The 18,349-nt window shown below is 45.6% G+C and overlaps 3 non-coding genes across 3 annotated transcripts; all 3 read left to right on the forward strand.

Moving 5' to 3' along the window:
• The first annotated feature begins 8,253 nt into the window (after positions 1-8,253).
• On the forward strand, positions 8,254-8,326 carry trnav-aac (transfer RNA valine (anticodon AAC)). The gene has a single exon. It is a non-coding gene; the product is annotated as a tRNA-Val (tRNA).
• A 4,863-nt stretch (positions 8,327-13,189) lies between these two features.
• Positions 13,190-13,271, forward strand: trnae-cuc (transfer RNA glutamic acid (anticodon CUC)). The gene has a single exon. It is a non-coding gene; the product is annotated as a tRNA-Glu (tRNA).
• Positions 13,272-14,781: 1,510 nt separating this feature from the next.
• Positions 14,782-14,854, forward strand: trnav-cac (transfer RNA valine (anticodon CAC)). Its single transcript has one exon. It is a non-coding gene; the product is annotated as a tRNA-Val (tRNA).
• Positions 14,855-18,349: the final 3,495 nt, after the last annotated feature.

Consider the following 18,349-nt stretch of genomic DNA (forward strand, 5'->3'; position numbering starts at 1 on the left):
AAAGAGAGGAGAGAATCGTGAAGATGGCTGAGGGCAGGGTGGTAGGGGAGAGGGGAAGGAGACTGGGGGAAAGATAGGGGTGGGAAGATGGGTAGGAAGTAACCCACCCAGACCATCTCCGTCAGACCGTTCACCTAACCTTTGGGCAACTCCCCCATGGCCAGTCCACCCTGACCTGTACACCATTGGGCGGGTGAGGAAAATCCACGCAACACTGGGGAGAATGTGCACACTCCACACAGACAGTTCGCCTTGGGCAGGATTTGAACAGGTCCCTGGCACTGTGAAGCAGCAGTGTAACCACTGATCCACCGTGCGACACTAATGAGAGAGAGATGAAGTGAGAGTCGCGGGGGAGAGGAAGAGGGAGAGAGAAGAGTGAGGGAAGAGAGAGGGGAGAGAGAAGGGAGGAGAGAGAGGGAGAAGAGGGGAGGAGGAGAAGATAGATGAAGAAGAGGGTGGAGAAAAAAGAGCAGAATGAGAGTGTGTGAGAGAAAACGAGAGAGGAGAAAGAAGAGAAAGAGAGAGTGAGAGTGAGAGAGATAGAAAAGGCAAAAAGGGAACAAGTGAACTCCAGCCCACACACTGTCACAGACAGAGACAGTAATAGGTCAATACTCGCCCGGTCAGCCCGCATGGCGTGAGGGTAATGGCTGACTGAGCTCGGTTCAAATACTCCCAGAGTCTATCACCCAAACCCCATCTACTCCCGAACCTAGTTCATCCTGTCAGCTCCCAACTTCCTCTACATGGAACACACCTCCCCCAGGTGTGGGATACACCAACAATCACCTCAGACTTTGGTACAGATCGTCAGGGAGGATATGATGGAGAAATTGTATGCAGTGTTGATAATGACTGAGGATGCAACACTCAAACGCCAATTATTTCCAGTATCTGATTAATCGATTGATCATGTCAAATTTTGATTAAATGCTTTTTTGCGTTTCCTGTCTGTGAATCTTCTTCAAATATTCAAAGAAGTTTAATAAAGGCAGTGTCAGTCCAGGCGAGAAATCAGACAGACAAATAATTCCCTTTGTTTGATACTTTTGTGTATATATCCTTTCTTGAAATTCTCAGAGAAAGAAGCTTACAAGATCCATCACTATCCATCACAGAGAGAAAAGAATAATCAAAATAAAGTAAGAAATTGTCTCTCAACATGAACATTATTTCTCTCTCCCTAAAGGTGTCAGTCCTATTGGGGTCCTCCTGCACCCTCTCTATAATTTCAGAAACTCACATTATCCCTCCTTCAGTCGAGGTGATCAGTATACTCACAACAGAGATCATCATACATTGTGAAGGATGGAGGGTCCAGAAAGGGATAGGCTCATTCATTTCCCAGAAAGTTTCAGGAGTGATTTATGATGCAATGGAGCAACTGGAGTTGAAGCGAGATGCGACGGAGCTTATTGGCTTATACTTGGTACAGATAAGGAAGATGAAAACAAGATGTTCACATTAGCTGGGGGAAAAGGACGAAGAAATACAAAAATTAAGTTTGTGGATAGATTGACAGGGAGGATTTGATGAAGTGCTTATATGGAAGAGATACAATATCCACTGTATCTTAAGGGATTGCTTTTGGACTGAGCAGCCTGACGTTCTGTATTTAATTTCCAGATTCTGTCAAGCCGTGGGCTTGAATTATCCCAGTACCAGAGTCAGAGTGATGTAGCTCAGGCAGTCACAATGAAGGGTCTAGGTAACTTCCAATTTGTGATGGTTCCTTTCTCTCTGGGTGTTTGCAGACCCCTCACGCTCTCGATGATGAAAGCATGGAAATCGGTGACAGACTCTGAAAACAGTGAGAGCTCCAGCTGTTCCAACGCCCTTCAGATCCCCGCTAACCTTCCTGCTTTAGGGAAAATCGGCACGCCTGGTTGGTGACAGGCTGTGTGACTCAAATGGGCAGCAGGAGGCTGCAAGATAATGGTTGGTAGTTTGAGACCTTGGTTTTTCTAGATCAGACGATGGGAAATACCACCCTACCTCCATTTAAACCGGAAAATCCATGGCAAGGTTGAATTGCAGCCCAAACCATTGATGATTCTGTGTTCCGTGACCCCACATGGAGTAAAACAGGGACAAACATTGTTCTCTCCAGACCCCCCGCTGTCAACAGAAAGTGGCCACTGCAGCTCCCTGCACAGCCCTGGGACACAGCTTACAGAAACCCCGCCCCCCTCACCCCCTCATGAATGGTGCTTCTCATGTGAAAGTCTTTACATTTAATACGGTAACGCCTGCAATCCAACCTCTGTCCCCAAGATTAGAAGCTGCAGGATTTTGTGATGAGAACAGTGTTATGAAGTTGAAGACCTGTCCTCCACCTCTAAATGAGAGTGAATGCTGTTCGGAACTGAGAGCTGACAAATACCTGTGATGACCAGCTCGCAGTCTCAGCGTGGACTGGAAAATTGGAAAGATGTAACGGTTGGCTGTGAAACAAGCCAGTTTTGTTTGTTAATTAAGAAACAATTCCAATTTTACCAATCAATTTAAATTATGCTTTAGAATACTAAAATCCAACCGCGCTTTGACTTAGTGTTTAGAAACACTGCAGAACCGAGGACTTCCATAATGTTGCCCCCACTGACTATTCCCCATGAAACAGGCCCAGGTTCTCAGCTGAGGATTCCTGCTGGGAACCTTTGCTCCTTGGCTTTGATCCGGGCCGCCTGCCCAAGGAAAGCAAATGTGGTACTGGTTTAAGTGGAAGGATCAGAGCACGGTAACCCCACTCTGAAACAGAATGGCTATCAGTGCTGTCCACATCTGTGCATATTCAGAACCAGGTTGGAGAAAACCGTAACAATGTTTCACACAGTAATGAAACTGGATTGTATTCCTTTTCACCACTCCAGCGTGTATGAGCGAGCAAATTCAAAGCCAGGTTTGTTGATATGAACAGATAGTTATAAAACTCTGCTCGTGTCAGTCTGAAAGGCTGCCATCGGGAATAAGGGCTGTTCTTGACGGATTTTGAAGCGGGAGTTTTCGTGTATGAGGAGACTCCAATCCACAATACAATACAGGAAGCATCCCCGCGAGCAGCTGGTGTTCAGAGTCGGCCAGCACTAAAATTTACAGAGTTCAACACTTCACCTTTCCGTTTCCAGGAGCTGGTTATTCTCCAGCGTAATTGGCATCATTGAAAAATTAAGAAAATCATGTGAAATTGTTCACAAAAATATAGATAAAGATGCTGTCAGGGGGGCACAGTTTGGAATATAGGGCAAGTCTGAACGTGGGCATGACCTTAAGGAAGTTTCATAAAATGAGTACTTAAGTTTTTGTTTTCGGCCATGTGGGGTGAGTTGAAAGCTGGAGAGCATAGGTGTAAGGTGAGATGGGTAAAATATAAAAGGGATTGAGGCACCTTTCCCACACAGAAAGTTGTGCGGATGGAAATCAGCGACCAGAGGAAGTGGAGGAGGCTCGTACACTCAGAAGATTTCAAAGGCAACCGGATGAGTTTCTGGATAGGAAGGGTTTAGTGAGATAGGGGCCAGATGCTGGGAAATGGGAGTTTGTTTAAAATGCATTTCCAGACATTTCGAAGCATAAATGCTGTTCTGGGTGCAGTCCGGGGCAATAAGCCATAAACGGTTCCCAGATCCTTCAGCAGAACAATTCCAAACTGCGCTCCCAACATATGTTGAACAGGAAATTCGACGTTTCGGGCATAAGCCCTTCATCAGGAATCTAGTTCATGCCCGAAACGTCGAATTTCCTGTTCCTTGGATGCTGCCTGACCTGCTGCGCTTTAACCAGCAACACATTTTCAGCTCTGATCTCCAGCATCTACAGAACTCACTTTTTACTCCCAACATATCGTGGAAACTTAGTGTACCTCCACCTCCCGAAAAACTCTGAAATGAGGGAAAACAAAGAACCGAACATGAACGAGCCATGAAAATTGAAGATTCCCAAACACAGTTTCGATTACATTAGTTTGCTCGTCCGATCAACAATGCGGCAATGCTTGCAGCTCACGTTTCCAGGACAGAAGTGAAGGAAATTAGAGAAATTTAAGACCATATGACATTGCAATTAACTGGAATTATTTTTCCATTCACTAGAACACCAAATAATGATAACTAAAGTCACTGCAGGATTTTGTTTCACACCAGCGATGAAATCCCAATCTCCGTTCGGCTTCAGTGGAAATAGTGAACAACACAACTTGGCCGGAACATGATGCAGCAGTGGAACCGCTTGAGGTTCGGGCTTTTCGTGTGGGAGGCGAATGTGATCACTCCAGCATGGACACTGGCACATTGGAGAGGGTGCATTCTCTCAAATCGAAGATACATTTGCTATAAGCAAAGTAAGATGGTCGGGTTGGAATTTAAACACTGAACATTAACACTGCAGTAAAACCAGCAAAGCACACAAATGGTGAAATTCGAACACAACCCTCATTAGAAATTTAAACACAACACAGTGCCTCCGACAACTCGGCCACAAGACAAGCCTCTGCAGTTGGGTTTTTTTTACACTTTCAATGGCGCGTCTACAAAACAACAGCATCAAAGTCCCGGGGAAAGAGTTCCAGATCCCTGCCCTGTTCGCACTGCTGCTGGGATCTGCCCAGCTACAATATCAATTTTGCAGCAGATAATGATACCGCTTCAATCCACACAAAAATCAATGGGAAGCTGATCTACCTTCTGAGACTCGTTTGAGCCACAAATCTAAGGTCTGTGCGAGAGAATGGAAATTCGATTCTGATTCAACGTGACATGACTGGGATTGCGATACTTGCCTTGGTAAATGATTGCACCTGTTGCTCGGTACAGAACAGTTTTCACGTTTACACGGAACATGAAACACACGGACTACAGGAAAATGCACAAAGCCGAACAGATCGTGTTCCACATCAGACCGTGCAGCATACTTACGGCTTCGACGTCTGTTTTGAAGATTAAACGTCCCAAAGAATGTTCTCGACGTGAAAAGTGGAGGTAGCATTACTATCCAAGAAGGACAGATCACATTGTGAGGATGCACACACCTCGGTGCCAGTACGAGTTGGCGTTTTCCTTGTCTTTGACCTGAACCATGCGGCTTGCTGCAGAGATGTCTACACCTGTGCATGAACCAAACGGCGGCCAGCTGAGGTGGACACCAGTGTGGGAATGGATGGGAAGCGACTCAGAAAGTTTATGAAATTCTCTCCTCCTTATTAGAGATGCAGTTTCTGTTTACTTCAATCTAAAAGGCAGTTTCAGAGTGTATTAACAGATGTCAAAAGGTGATTCCGCCCCCCCCTACAAACCAGAAGACGTCAAAGAGGTGCTAACTGTATCTGAGTGCTCTTTGTTCTCGATGCTAAACGTGAGACAGTCCGAGGGCATGAGTTATCAAGTAATCTCACAACCAATAGCAGGGCAATTCCAACCTACTCTTTCAAACATGCTGCAGCCTTAGAGCACCAGCACAGACATTTTGAGAAGCTCGGCACTTTCCCACACCACAGTTAATTTCCCGGGAACCAAACACATTTTCCATTTGCGTTGAACATCAACATAACGGGGATCAAACCAGCATTTCAACAAGCTGTTGGAGGTGACCAGCAGAAACGGCAGCAGCGGGACACAAAACCACGCCACTGTCGAAACGGTAACCTGGATGTAGCGCGATAGACTGCTCGATCACACTTTTCCGGCGTCAGCAATTGTCTGCTGCATAACAAAAGGTGCAAAGTCACATGGGGTGAGTTGGAAACTCGAGATCATAAGTTTAAGGTGAGTGATCTGAAATTGACAAAGGACCCGAGGCACATTTCTCACAGACAAGGTTGTGGGTGTATGGAATGAGCTACCAGAGGAAGTGGAGGAGGCTATGGCACTCAGAAAACTGCAATGGTAATCGGATGAGTTTCTGGATAGGATGGGTTCAGAGGGACTGAGGCCAAATGCTGGGGAACGGGACTTGCTTAATTTTGGCTATGTGGTGAGCATGGATGAGATACACAGAAATATCACTTTCCACGCGGTGTACCCCAATTGCGTTGTGTTGCTTACACCGGTTTTAAAGGATTAAGTTTTAGCAGAGTTTGCCGTCGCAGTCTGTAGCACAATCATTTAGTCTGTTCGACTGCTCACGGGAAAGGTAGTATTGTGAAACACTGCAGAAACGAACGACTTCCTTACTTTTGCTCCGACTGACCATACTTGGTGAAATTTTCCCAGATCCTCAGCTGAGGATATTTGCTGCTGGAAGTGACACAGTGATTGAAACGATGCTGCACGGTATAATGTGGAATACGGCCTGCTCAGCTTTGTGCATTTTCCCTGTAGTCCGGTGTGTTTCATGTTCCGTGTAAACGTGAAAGTTGCCCTGTTTCCAGCAATGGGTGAAATCATTCAGCAAAGCAAGAAGCGAAATTGCAGTCATGTCAAGCAGCTCATGGTGATTTGACCAAATCATTACCGAACATATATTCTCACGCAGTCAAAGATACATTTCTGGTTTAAAAGAGTCTGAGAAGATAGACTCAGCTTACCATTGATTTTTGTCTGGATTGATGGGCTTTCATGATCTGCTGCGAAATTGTCATTGTAGCTGGGCACATCCCAGCAGCTGTGCGAGTCGGAGTGGGACCATGGAACCCTTTTCATGTGACTTAGCATGTGTGGTTATGCAGGAGCACAATTCAAAATGCAAGAAAATGCGCGGCAGCGCTGTCTAGTAGTGTGGCCGAGCGGTCTAAGGCGCAGGATCCAGGTTCCTGTCCTGTAAGTGGCGAGTTCGAATCCCACCACTGCCATTTCAGCCGGTCAGCCGCAGCGCCGTTAAAATGCTGCTTTGATCCCCGCTGCGCTGATGTTCCAGGGAAATTTAGTGATGTCTCTCTGCTGTCATGATGGTGCTCGCCACCCCTGCAAAAAATCGCAAACAGCTCAGCGCTTGGTTTACGTTCCAGGCAAGTTGAGTTTTTACTGGAACCGAATGGAGACTGTTATTTCATCGCTGTTGTGAAACAAAGTCCTGCGCTGAGTCGATTCATCGTTATTTGGCTTTCTGGCGAATGGGAAATTCTTTCCACTGAATATGTTATTGAATTTCTCCCATTTCCTTCATTTCCGTCTTGGAGACACCGGAAGGGAAAGGTAATCTAATCGAGACTGTGATTGGTGAAATTCACTTTTTTATGGCCCATACTTATTATATTCTTTCTTTCTCTCTTTTCAGCATTGTCTGGGAAGTGGTGGTGCACTAAGGCTGCGGTATGTTTGGAAGAGTAGTTTGGAATTGCCCAGTTGTTAGTTGTGAGGTTACTTTATGCCTCATGCCCTCGGACTGTCTCACATTTAGCATTCATGCTTCGCTGTGTCTGAACATGCATTAGGTATGCCAGTTTTGTTTGTGTTCCGTGTTAAATGCTTTCTGTTTGCTATTCGCTCAATACATTACGAGTTAACAGGGGTTCTGAGGTAACTTGCAGCAGCAAAAATCCTCAACTGAGGATCTGGGAAAACTTCACGAAGTATGGTCAGTCACAGCAAAAGTAAGGAAGTCGTTCGTTTCTGCAGTGTTTCACAATACTACCTTTCCCGTGAGCAGTCGAACAGTCTAAATGATTGTGCTACAGACTGCGATGGCAAGCTCCGCTAAAAAAGTAATCCTTTCAAACACAACGTTATTGGGGTACACCGCGTGGAAACAGATACTTTGGTGTATCTCATCCATGCTCACCACATATCCAAAGTTAAACAAGTCCCGTTCCCCAGCATTTGGCCTCAATCCCTCTGAACCCATTCTATCCAGAAACTCATCCGATTACCATTGCAGTTTTCTGAGTGCCATAGCCTCCTCCACTTCCTCTGGTAGCTCATTCCATACACGCACAACCTTGTGTGTGGGAAATGTGCCTCAGTTCCTTTGTCAATTTCAGAGCACTCACCTTAAACCTATGCTCCCGAGTTTCCAACTCACCCTAGCATGGGTAAAACAAGTAAATACTCAGTTCAAAACCCTTCCATAAAATCATGTCGCAGCCGTTATGCTGCCGGGAAAGTTGTCCCAGCCTATTCCACCTCACTCTACAGTCCGAACATTGACCACATCCTTGTCTATATTTTGTCACCAATTTCACGTTTGTTTTTTTAAAAAATTTTCAAGATGTCAATTACCCTGGACAACAACGCGCTATTGGAAAAAGAAAGGTGAAACGTAGAATGGCTTCAACTTTCAGTGCTGGATGCCACAGAGCCGCAGCGCGGCTGGTATAGGCTTGTTTCTGTAGTGTAGTGGTCATCACATTCGCCTAACACGCGAACGGTCCCCAGTCCGAAACTGGGCAGAAACTGCTTTGTTCTTCAATTGCAGCCTTTTACACGGACAAGAACGCAGCTTTCTTGCTTGCTTTCCCATCTGCAAACCTGCCTTCGAAATCGCTCGAACAAATCTGCTCTCTTTGTGAAATGTAATGCAATTCCATTAAATTCGTTTGCAAAGCATTGTAAAGGTTTTCTCCAAGCTGGGTCTGATCATATGCCATTCTGTTTCAGAGTGTAGTTACCGCGTTCTGAATCTTCCACAAAAAGCAGTACCGCATTTGCATTCCTTGCGCAGGCGGGCCGGTTCAAAGACAGGGAAGAAGCTGATGAGCTGATGTCACAGTGCACCACGGATTCCTCAACTGGTCTGTCTGACAAATGTACCCCAAAGTCGTCTCTGCAAGGCCTCATTTGGAAGCTGCCTGTCGTTATTCAACGTGCGAGAATTGGCAGCAGAGGTGCTGAATCATGGTTTGGATCAGTTCGCACGTTATAGTGACTCATTCAATCAGCAACAGCAATGAAAGAAATTACACTCTCAGAGGAACCTCTGGACTTGTGATTTCATAGCGTCGCTAGTATTAAGGTGAGCCCCGAGATCGAAGCCAAGTTGGAACTGAAACGGAGGAATTGACAGAGAGGCTACAGAATGACATCACAACCTTTTGGTTTTCTTTAAATCACTGACGAGCAGGAAAATGTAAACGGGAGGGCGAGTGGGAAAGTGAGGCAGTTGCAGCTCTGGTGAAACTCCTTCTTTGTGAGTCACTCAGCAACAAGAGTCGTGAAGGTGACTCATGCGGGAGAGCTCTTCACATCGAGAACAAAAAGCACTCAAGGGCAGTTAGCAGCTCTTCCGCAGTGGGGGTGGGGTGAGTAGGACCTTCTGTTACTATGTTCAGAAACTGCCTTTTAAATTGACGTGAACAGAAACTGCATTTCTAATAAGCACCATGGAATTTAGCAAAATTTATTGAGTCGCTTCTCTTCGATTCGCACACAGGTTTCCAACTCAGTTGGTATCCATGTGGCTCATGTCCAGGTATGAACATCCCTGCAGCCAATTGCACGGTTAAGGTAAAAGGCAAGGAAAGTGGCATCTCGAACTGGCCCCGAGGTCACAGCATCCTCCCAATGTGATCTGTCGTTCTCGGATTGTAATGCTACCTCCGGTTTTAGGATGGAGAACATTCTTTGGGACTCTTATTCTGCAAAACAGACACAGTGACTGAAACGATGCTGCACGGTATAATGTGGAACACGGCCTGCTCAGCTTTGTGCATTTTCCCTGTAGTCCGGTGTGTTTCGTGTTCCGTGTAAACGTGAAAGTTGTCCTGTTTCGAGCAATCGGTGAAATCATTCAGCAAAGCAAGAATCGAAATTGAAGTAATGTCAAGCAGCTCATGGTGATTTGACCAAATCATAACCGAACATATATTCTCACGCAGTCAAAGATACATTTCTGGTTGAAAAGAGTCTGAGAAGATAGACTCAGCTTACCATTGATTTTTGTCTGGATTGATGGGCTTTCATGATCTGCTGCGAAATTGTCATTGTAGCTGGGCACATCCCAGCAGCTGTGCGAGTCGGAGAGGGATCATGGAACCCTTTTCATTTGACTTAGCATGTGTGGTTATGCAGGAGCACAATTCGAAATGCAAGTAAATGCGCTGCAGCGCTGCCTGGTAGAGTGGCCGAGCGGTCTAAGGCGCTGGATCCAGGTTCCCGTCCTGAAAGGGGCGTGGGTTTGAATCCCACCACTGCCATTTCAGCTGGTCAACTCCACCGCTGCAGCATTGTTAAAATCCCCGCTGCGTTGATGTTCCAGGGGAATTAACTGTGGTGAATATTGTGAAGTCTCTCTGCTGTCATGATGGTGCTCGCCTCCCCTGCCGAAAAATCGCAAACAGCTCAACGCTTGGTTTACGTTCCAGGCAAGTTGAATTTTTACTGGAACCGAATGGAGACTGTTATTTCATCGCTGTTGTGAAACAAAGTCCTGCGCTGAATCGATTCATCGTTATTTGGCTTTCTGGCGAATGGGAAATTCTTTTCACTGAATGTGTTATTGAATTTCTCCCATTTCCTTCATTTCCGTCTTGGAGACACCGGAAGGGAAAGGTAATCTAATCGAGACTGTGATTGGTGAAATTCAATTTTTTTATGGCCCATACTTATTATATTATTTCTTTCTCTCTTTTAAGCATTGTCTGGGAAGTGGTGGTGCACTAAGGCTGCAGTATGTTTGAAAGAGTAGTTTGGAATTGCCCAGTTGTTAGTTGTGAGGTTACTTTATGCCTCATGCCCTCGGACTGTCTCACATTTAGCATTCATACTTCGCTGTGTCTGAACATGCATTAGGTATGCCAGTTTTGTTTGTGTTCCGTGTTAAATGCTTTCTGTTTGCGATTCGCTCAATACATTACGAGTTAACAGGGGTTCTGAGGTAACTTCCAGCAGCAAAAATCCTCAACTGGGGATCTGGAAAAATTTCACGAAGTATGGTCAGTCACAGCAAAAGTAAGGGAGTCGTTCGTTTCTGCAGTGTTTCACAATACTACCTTTCCCGTGAGCAGTCAAACAGTCTAAATGATTGTGCTACAGACTGCGACGGCAAGCTCCGCTAAAAAGTAATCCTTTCAAACACAACGTTATTGGGGTACACCGCGTGGAAACAGATACTTCGGTGTATCTCATCCATGCTCACCACATATCCAAAATTAAACAAGTCCCGTTCCACAGCATTTCTCCTCAATCCCTCTAAACCCATCCTATCCAGAAACTCATCCGATTACCATTGCAATTTTCTGAGTGCAATAGCCTCCTCCACTTCCTCTGGTAGCTCATTCCATACACGCACAACCTTGTGTGTGGGAAATGTGCCTCAGGTCCTTTGTCAATTTCAGAGCACTCACCTTAAACCTATGCTCCCGAGTTTCCAACTCACCCCAGCTTGGGTAAAACACGTAAATACTCAGTTCAAAACCCTTCCATAAAATCATGTCGCAGCCGTTATGCTGCCGGGAAAGTTGTCCCAGCCTATTCCACCTCACTCTACAGTCCGAACATTGACCACATCCTTGTCTATATTTTGTCACCAATTTCACGTCTGTTTCTTTTTTTAACTTTTTCAAGATGTCAATTACCCTGGACAACAACGCGCTATTGGAAAAAGAAAGGTGAAACGTGGAATGGCTTCAACTTTCAGTGCTGGATGCCACAGAGCCGCGGCGCGGCCGGAACAGGCTTGTTTCTGTAATGTAGTGGTCATCACATTCGCCTAACAACGCGAAAAGTCCCCATTTCGAAACTGGGCAGAAACTGCTTTGTTCTTCAATTGCAGCCTTTTACACGGACAAGAACGGAGCTTTCTTGCTTGCTTTCCCATCTGCAAACCTGCCTTCGAAATCGCTCGAACAAATCTGCTCTCTTTGTGAAATGTAATGCAATTCCATTAAATTCGTTTGCAAAGCATTGTTAAGGTTTTCTCCAAGCTGGGTCTGATCATATGCCATTCTGTTTCAGAGTGTAGTTACCGCGTTCTGAATCTTCCACAAAAAGCAGTACCGCATTTGCATTCCTTCCGCAGGCGGGCCGGTTCAAAGACAGGGAAGAAGCTGATGAGCTGGTGTCACAGTACGCCACGGATTCCTCAACTGGTCTGTCTGACAAATGTACCCCAAAGTCGTCTCTGCAAGGCCTCATTTGGAAGCTGCCTGTCGTTATTCAACGTGCGAGAATTGGCAGCAGAGGTGCTGAATCATGGTTTGGATCAGTTCGCACGTTATAGTGACTCATTCAATCAGCAACAGCAATGAAAGAAATTACACTCTCTACAAAGTGTACAGGCTACAGAATGACATCGCAACCTTTTGGTTTTCTTTAAATCACTGACGAGCAGGAAAATGTAAACGGGAGGGCGAGTGGGAAAGTGAGGCAGTTGCAGCTCTGGTGAAACTCCTTCTTTGTGAGTCACTCAGCAACAAGAGACGTGAAGGTGACTCATGCGGGAGAGCTCTTCACATTGAGAACAAAAAGCACTCAAGGGCAGTTAGCACCTCTTCCGCAGTGGGGGTGGGGTGGGTTTCTATGTTCTGTTACTATGTTCAGAAACTGCCTTTTAAATTGACGTGAACAGAAACTGCATTTCTAATAAGCAACATGGAATTTAGCAAAATTTATTGATTCGCTTCTCGTCGATTCGCACACAGGTTTCCAACTCAGTTGGTATCCATGTGGCTCATGCCCAGGTATGAACATTCCTGCAGCCAATTGCACGGTTAAGGTAAAAGGCAAGGAAAGTGGCATCTCGAACTGGCCCCGAGGTCAGAGCATCCTCACAACCTGATCTGTCGTTCTCGGGTTGTAATGCTACCTCCGGTTTTAGGGTGGAGAACATTCTTTGGGACTCTTATTCTGCAAAACAGACACAGTGACTGAAACGATGCTGCACGGTATAATGTGGAACACGGCCTGCTCAGCTTTGTGCATTTTCCGTGTAGTCCGGTGTGTTTCATGTTCCGTGTAAACGTGAAAGTTGTCCTCTTTCGAGCAATCGGTGAAATCATTCAGCAAAGCAAGAATCGAAATTGAAGTAATGTCAAGCAGCTCATGGTGATTTGACCAAATCATAACCGAACATATATTCTCACGCAGTCAAAGATACATTTCTGGTTGAAAAGAGTCTGAGAAGATAGACTCAGCTTACCATTGATTTTTGCCTGGATTGATGGGCTTTCATGATCTGCTGCGAAATTGTCATTGTAGCTGGGCACATCCCAGCAGTTGTGCGAGTCGGAGTGGGACCATGGAACCCTTTTCATGTGACTTAGCATGTGTGGTTATGCAGGAGCACAATCCGAAATGCAAGAAAATGCGCGGCAGCGCGGTCGGGTAGTGTGGCCGAGCAGTCTAAGGCGCTGGATCCTCGTTCCAGACGTGCAAGGGGCGTGGGTTCGAATCCCACCACTACCATTTCAGCTGGTCAGCTCCAACGCCGCAGCATCGTTAAAATTCTGCTTCGATCCCCGCTGCGTTTATGTTCCAGGGGAATTAACTGTGGAAAGGTGCCGAGTATTGCCAGGTCTCTCAGCTGCCATGATGTTATTCACCTCCCCTGCAGAAAATCGCAAGCAGCTCAGCGATTGGTTTATGTTCCAGGCAAGTTGAGGTTTTACTGGAACCGAATGGAGACTGTTATTTCATCGCTGTTGTGAAACAAAGTCCGGCGGTGAGTCGATTCATCGTTATTTGGCTTTCTGGCGAATGGGAAAATCTTTCCAATGCATATGTTATTGAATTTCTCCCATTTCCTGCATTTCCGTCCTGGAGACACCGGAAGGGAAAGGTAATCTAATCGAGACTGTGATTGGTGAAATTCACTTTTTTATGGCCCATACTTATTATATTCTTTCTTTCTCTCTTTTCAGCATTGTCTGGGAAGTGGTGGTGCACTAAGGCTGCAGTATGTTTGAAAGAGTAGTTTGGAATTGCCCTGTTGTTAGTTGTGAGATTACTTTATGCCTCATGCCCTCGGACTGTCTCACATTTAGCATTCATGCTTCGCTGTGTCTGAACATGCATTAGGTATGCCAGTTTTGTTTGTGTTCCGTGTTAAATGCTTTCTGTTTGCGATTCGCTCAATACATTACGAGTTAACAGGGGTTCTGAGGTAACTTGCAGCAGCAAAAATCCTCAACTGAGGATCTGGGAAAGTTTCACGAAGCATGGTCAGTCGGAGCAAAAGTAAGGAAGTCGTTCGTTTCTGCAGTGTTTCACAATACTACCTTTCCCGTGAGCAGTCGAACAGATTAAATGATTGTGCTACAGACTGCGACGGCAAGCTCCGCTGAAAAGTAATCCTTTAAAACCGGTGTAAGCAACGCAAGGTTATTGGGGTACACCGCGTGTAAACAGAGACTTCGGTGTATCTCATCCATGCTCACCACATCACCAAAATTAAACAAGTCCCGTTCCACAGCATTTCTCCTCAATCCCTCTAAACCCATCCTATCCAGAAACTCATCCGATTACCATTGCAATTTTCTGAGTGCAATAGCCTCCTCCACTCCCTCTGGTAGCTCATTCCATACACCCACAACCTTGTGAGTGGAAAATGTGCGTCGGGGTCCTTTGTCAATTTCAGACCACTCACCTTAAACCTATGCTCTCGAGTTTCCAACTCACCCTAGCTTGTGTAAAACACGTAAATACTCAGTTTACAACCCTTCCATAAAACCATGTCGCAGCCGTTATGCTGCCGGGAAAGTTGTCCCAGCTTATTCCACTTCACACTCCAGTCCAAACATTGACGACATCCTTGTCTATATTTTGTCACTAATTTCAGTCTATATTTTTTGACTTTTTCAAGATGTCAATTTCCCTGGATAACAACGAGCTATTGGAAAAAGAAAGGTGAAACGTAGAATGGCTTCAACTTTCTGTGCTGGATGCCACAGAGCCGCAACGCGCTCGGCTGAAGCTCGTTTCTGTAGTGTAGTGGTCATCACGTTCGCCTCACACGCGAAAGGTCCCCAGTTCGAAGCTGGGCAGAAACTGCTTTGTTCTTCAATTGCAGCCTTTTACACGGACAAGAACGGAGCTTTCTTGCTTGCTCTCCCATCTGCAAATCTGCCTTCGAAAATGCTCGAACAAATCTGCTCTCTTTGTGAAATGTGATGCACTTCCATTTAATTAGTGAGCAAAGCATTGTAAAGGCTTGTTCTGATCAGAACCATTGTAAAACCTGGTTCTGATCATAAGTCATTCTGTTTGAGAGTGTAGTTACCGCGTTCTGATCCCTTCCACGAAAAACTGTCCCGCATTTGCATTCCTTGCGCAGGCGGACCGGTTCAAAGACAGGGAAGAAGCTGATGCGCTGGTGCTACTGATCAGCGCACCACTGATTCCTGAACTAGTCTGTCTGTCAAATGTAAACCAAAGTCGTCTCTGCAAGGCCTCATTTGGAAACTCTCTGTCGTTATTCAACGTGCGAGAATTGGCAGCAGAGGTGCTGAATCATGGTTTGGATCAGTTCGCACGTTAGTGACTCATTCAATCAGCAACAGCAATGAAAGAAATTGCACTCCCAGAGGAACCTCTGGACTTGTGGTTTCATAGCGTCGCTTGTATTAAGGTGAGGCCCGAGATCTAAGCCATGTTGGAACTGAAACGGAGGAATTGTCAGAGAGGCTGCAGAATAACATCGCAACCTTTTGGTTTTCTTTAAATCACTGACGAGCAGGAAACTGTAAACGGGCAGGGCGAGTGGGAAAGTGAGGCAGTTGCAGCTCTGGTGAAACTCCTTCTTTGTAAGTCACTCAGCACCAAGAGACGTGAAGGTGACTCATGCCTGAGAACTCTTCACATCGAGAACAAAAAGCAATCAAGTGCAGTTAGCACCTCTCCCGGAATTGGGGTGGGGTGAGATAATTACCTTTTGACTTCAGTTACTATGTTCAGAAACTGCCTTTTAAATTGAGGTGAACAGAAACTGCATTTCTAATGAGCAGCATGGAATTTAGCAAGATTTATTGAGTCGCTTCTCGTCGCTTCCCACACAGGTTTCCAAGTCAGTCGGTATCGATGTGGCTCATGTCCAGGTGTGAATATCCCTGCAGCCAATTGCACGGTTAAGGTAAAAGGCAAGGAAAGTGGCATCTCGAACTGGCCCCGAGGTCATATCATCCTCACAATGTGATCTGTCGTTCTCGGATTGTAATGCTACCTCCGGTTTTAGGGTGGAGAACATTCTATGGGACCCTTATGCTGCAAAACAGACACAGTGACTGAAACTATGCTGCACGGTATAATGTGGAACACGGCCTGCTCAGCTTTGTGCATTTTCCCTGTTGTCCGGTGTGTTTCATGTTCCATGTAACCGTGAAAGTTGTCCTGTTTCGAGCAATCATTGAGCAAAGCAAGAATCGAAATTGAAGTAATGTCAAAAGCTCATGGTGATTTGACCAAATCGTAACCGAACATATACTCTCACGCACTCACAGAAACATTTGTAGCTGAAAAGAGTCTGAGTAGGTAGACTCAGCTTACCATTGATTTTTGTCTGGATTGAGGGGCTCCTTCTTTGTGTTTCACACAGCAACCAGAGACATGAAGGTGACTCTGGCAGAGAGCTCTTCACATCGAGAACAAAGAGCACTCAAGGGCAGTTAGCACCTCTTTGACATCTTCTGGGGTGGGGTGGGGCAATCACCTTTTGACTTCTGTTAAGATCCTCAAAAACTGAAAGTTGTCCTGTTTCGTGCAGAGGACGAAATCATTTACCAAAGCAACAATCCAAATACCAGCAATATCATGCAGCTCATGGTTACTTTGCCCAATCATATCCGAATATACAGTCTCTCATACAGACATTACATTTGTGGCTTTAGCAAATCTCAGAAGCTTGATTCCAGCTATCAAATGATTTTTGGCTGGATTGAATGTTTGTTGCGAGATTGATATTGTAGTTGGGCATATCCCTGCAGCTGTGCCAGCAGGAGAGGGATCACAGAACTGTTTCCCGGTGACTTTGCTTCTAATGTTTCACAGGAGCACCATGGAAGGTGTAAGACAATACACTGCAGCTGTGGCTGGTTTCGTGGCCAAGTGACCGAAGGAACTGCTTTCTCACTACAAACTCTCAGGTGACTCGAGTTCAGATCCAACCGCTGCCCTTTGTGGGTGTGCTGTTTGTTTTACTGCAGCCTGTTAAATGCTGCTGTGTTTAAATTCCAACACAACCATGTGGTTTTGCTTTTGGAAATGTACCTCTGATTTGGGAGAGTGCACACTCTCTATCCTGTCAGTGTTTATGCTGTTATGATCACGTTTGCGTCCCACATGAAATGTCCCCGTTCTCAAGCGGTTCTACTGCTGCATCATGTTCCGGCCAAGTTGTGTTATTCACTGTTTTCACTGAAACAGAACGGAGATTGGTATTGCATCGCTGTTGTGAAACAAAATCCTGCAGTGACTTTACTTCCCATTATTTGGTGTTCTGGCGAATGGGAAAATAATTCCACTACATTGTGATGTCATATGGTCTTAAATTTCTTTTATTTCCTTCCCTTCTGCCCTGGAGATGGAGGAAGCAGGCACTGCCGCATTGTTGATCGGATGGGCAAATTAATCTAAACGAGACTGTGTTTGGCAATCTCTTAACTTTTCATGGTCCGTTCATGTTCAGTTCTTTCTTTTCCCTCATTTCGGAGCTTTTCGGGAGGTGGCGGTGCACCAAGTTTCCAATACATTTTGGGAGTGCAGTTTGGAATTGCTCTGAAGGATCTGGGAGATGTTTATGGCTGATTGCCCTCGCACTGTCCCCAGAACAGCATTCATGCTTCAATGTCTCTTAAAATGTATTTTAAACAAACTCCCATTTCCCAGCATCTGGCCCCTATCCCACTAAACCTTTCCGATCCAGAAGCTCAGCCGGTTGCCTTTGAAATCTTCTGAGTGTACGAGCCTCCTCCACTTCCTCTGGTCGCTGATTCCATACACGCACAACCTTCTCTGTGGGATAGGTGCCTCATTCCGTTTTATATTTTACCCGTCTCACCTTAAACCTATGCTCTCCAGTTTTTAACTCGCCCCATATTGCAGAGATCAATAACTCAAATTTTTCTGTTGACAAACCTTCCTTAAGGTCATGCCTGACGATGAAGGGTAAGACGTCCCAGTATGTTCAGGCTCGCCCGACATTCCAAACTGTGCATCCCTGACACCATCTTTGTTTATATTTTGTGAGCAATTTCACGTGATTTTCTTATTTTTTAAATGATGCCAATTTCGCTGGAGAATAACCAGCTCCTGGAAACAGAAAGATGAAGCGTTGAGCCGCTGTAAATTTTAGTGCTGGCCGACTCTGAACACCAGCTGCTCGCGGGGATATTTCCTGTAGTGTAGTGGCTGTTAGAGTCACCTCATACACGAAAACTCCCCGCTTCAAAATCGGGCAAGAATAGCCTTATTCCCGATGGCAGCCTTTCAGACTGACATGAGCAGAGATTTGTAACTTGCTGTTCACGTCAGTAAACCTGGCTTTGAATTTG

The sequence above is a fragment of the Hemiscyllium ocellatum genome, unplaced genomic scaffold (assembly GCF_020745735.1).
Source record: "Hemiscyllium ocellatum isolate sHemOce1 unplaced genomic scaffold, sHemOce1.pat.X.cur. scaffold_427_pat_ctg1, whole genome shotgun sequence".
NCBI lineage: Eukaryota > Metazoa > Chordata > Chondrichthyes > Orectolobiformes > Hemiscylliidae > Hemiscyllium > Hemiscyllium ocellatum.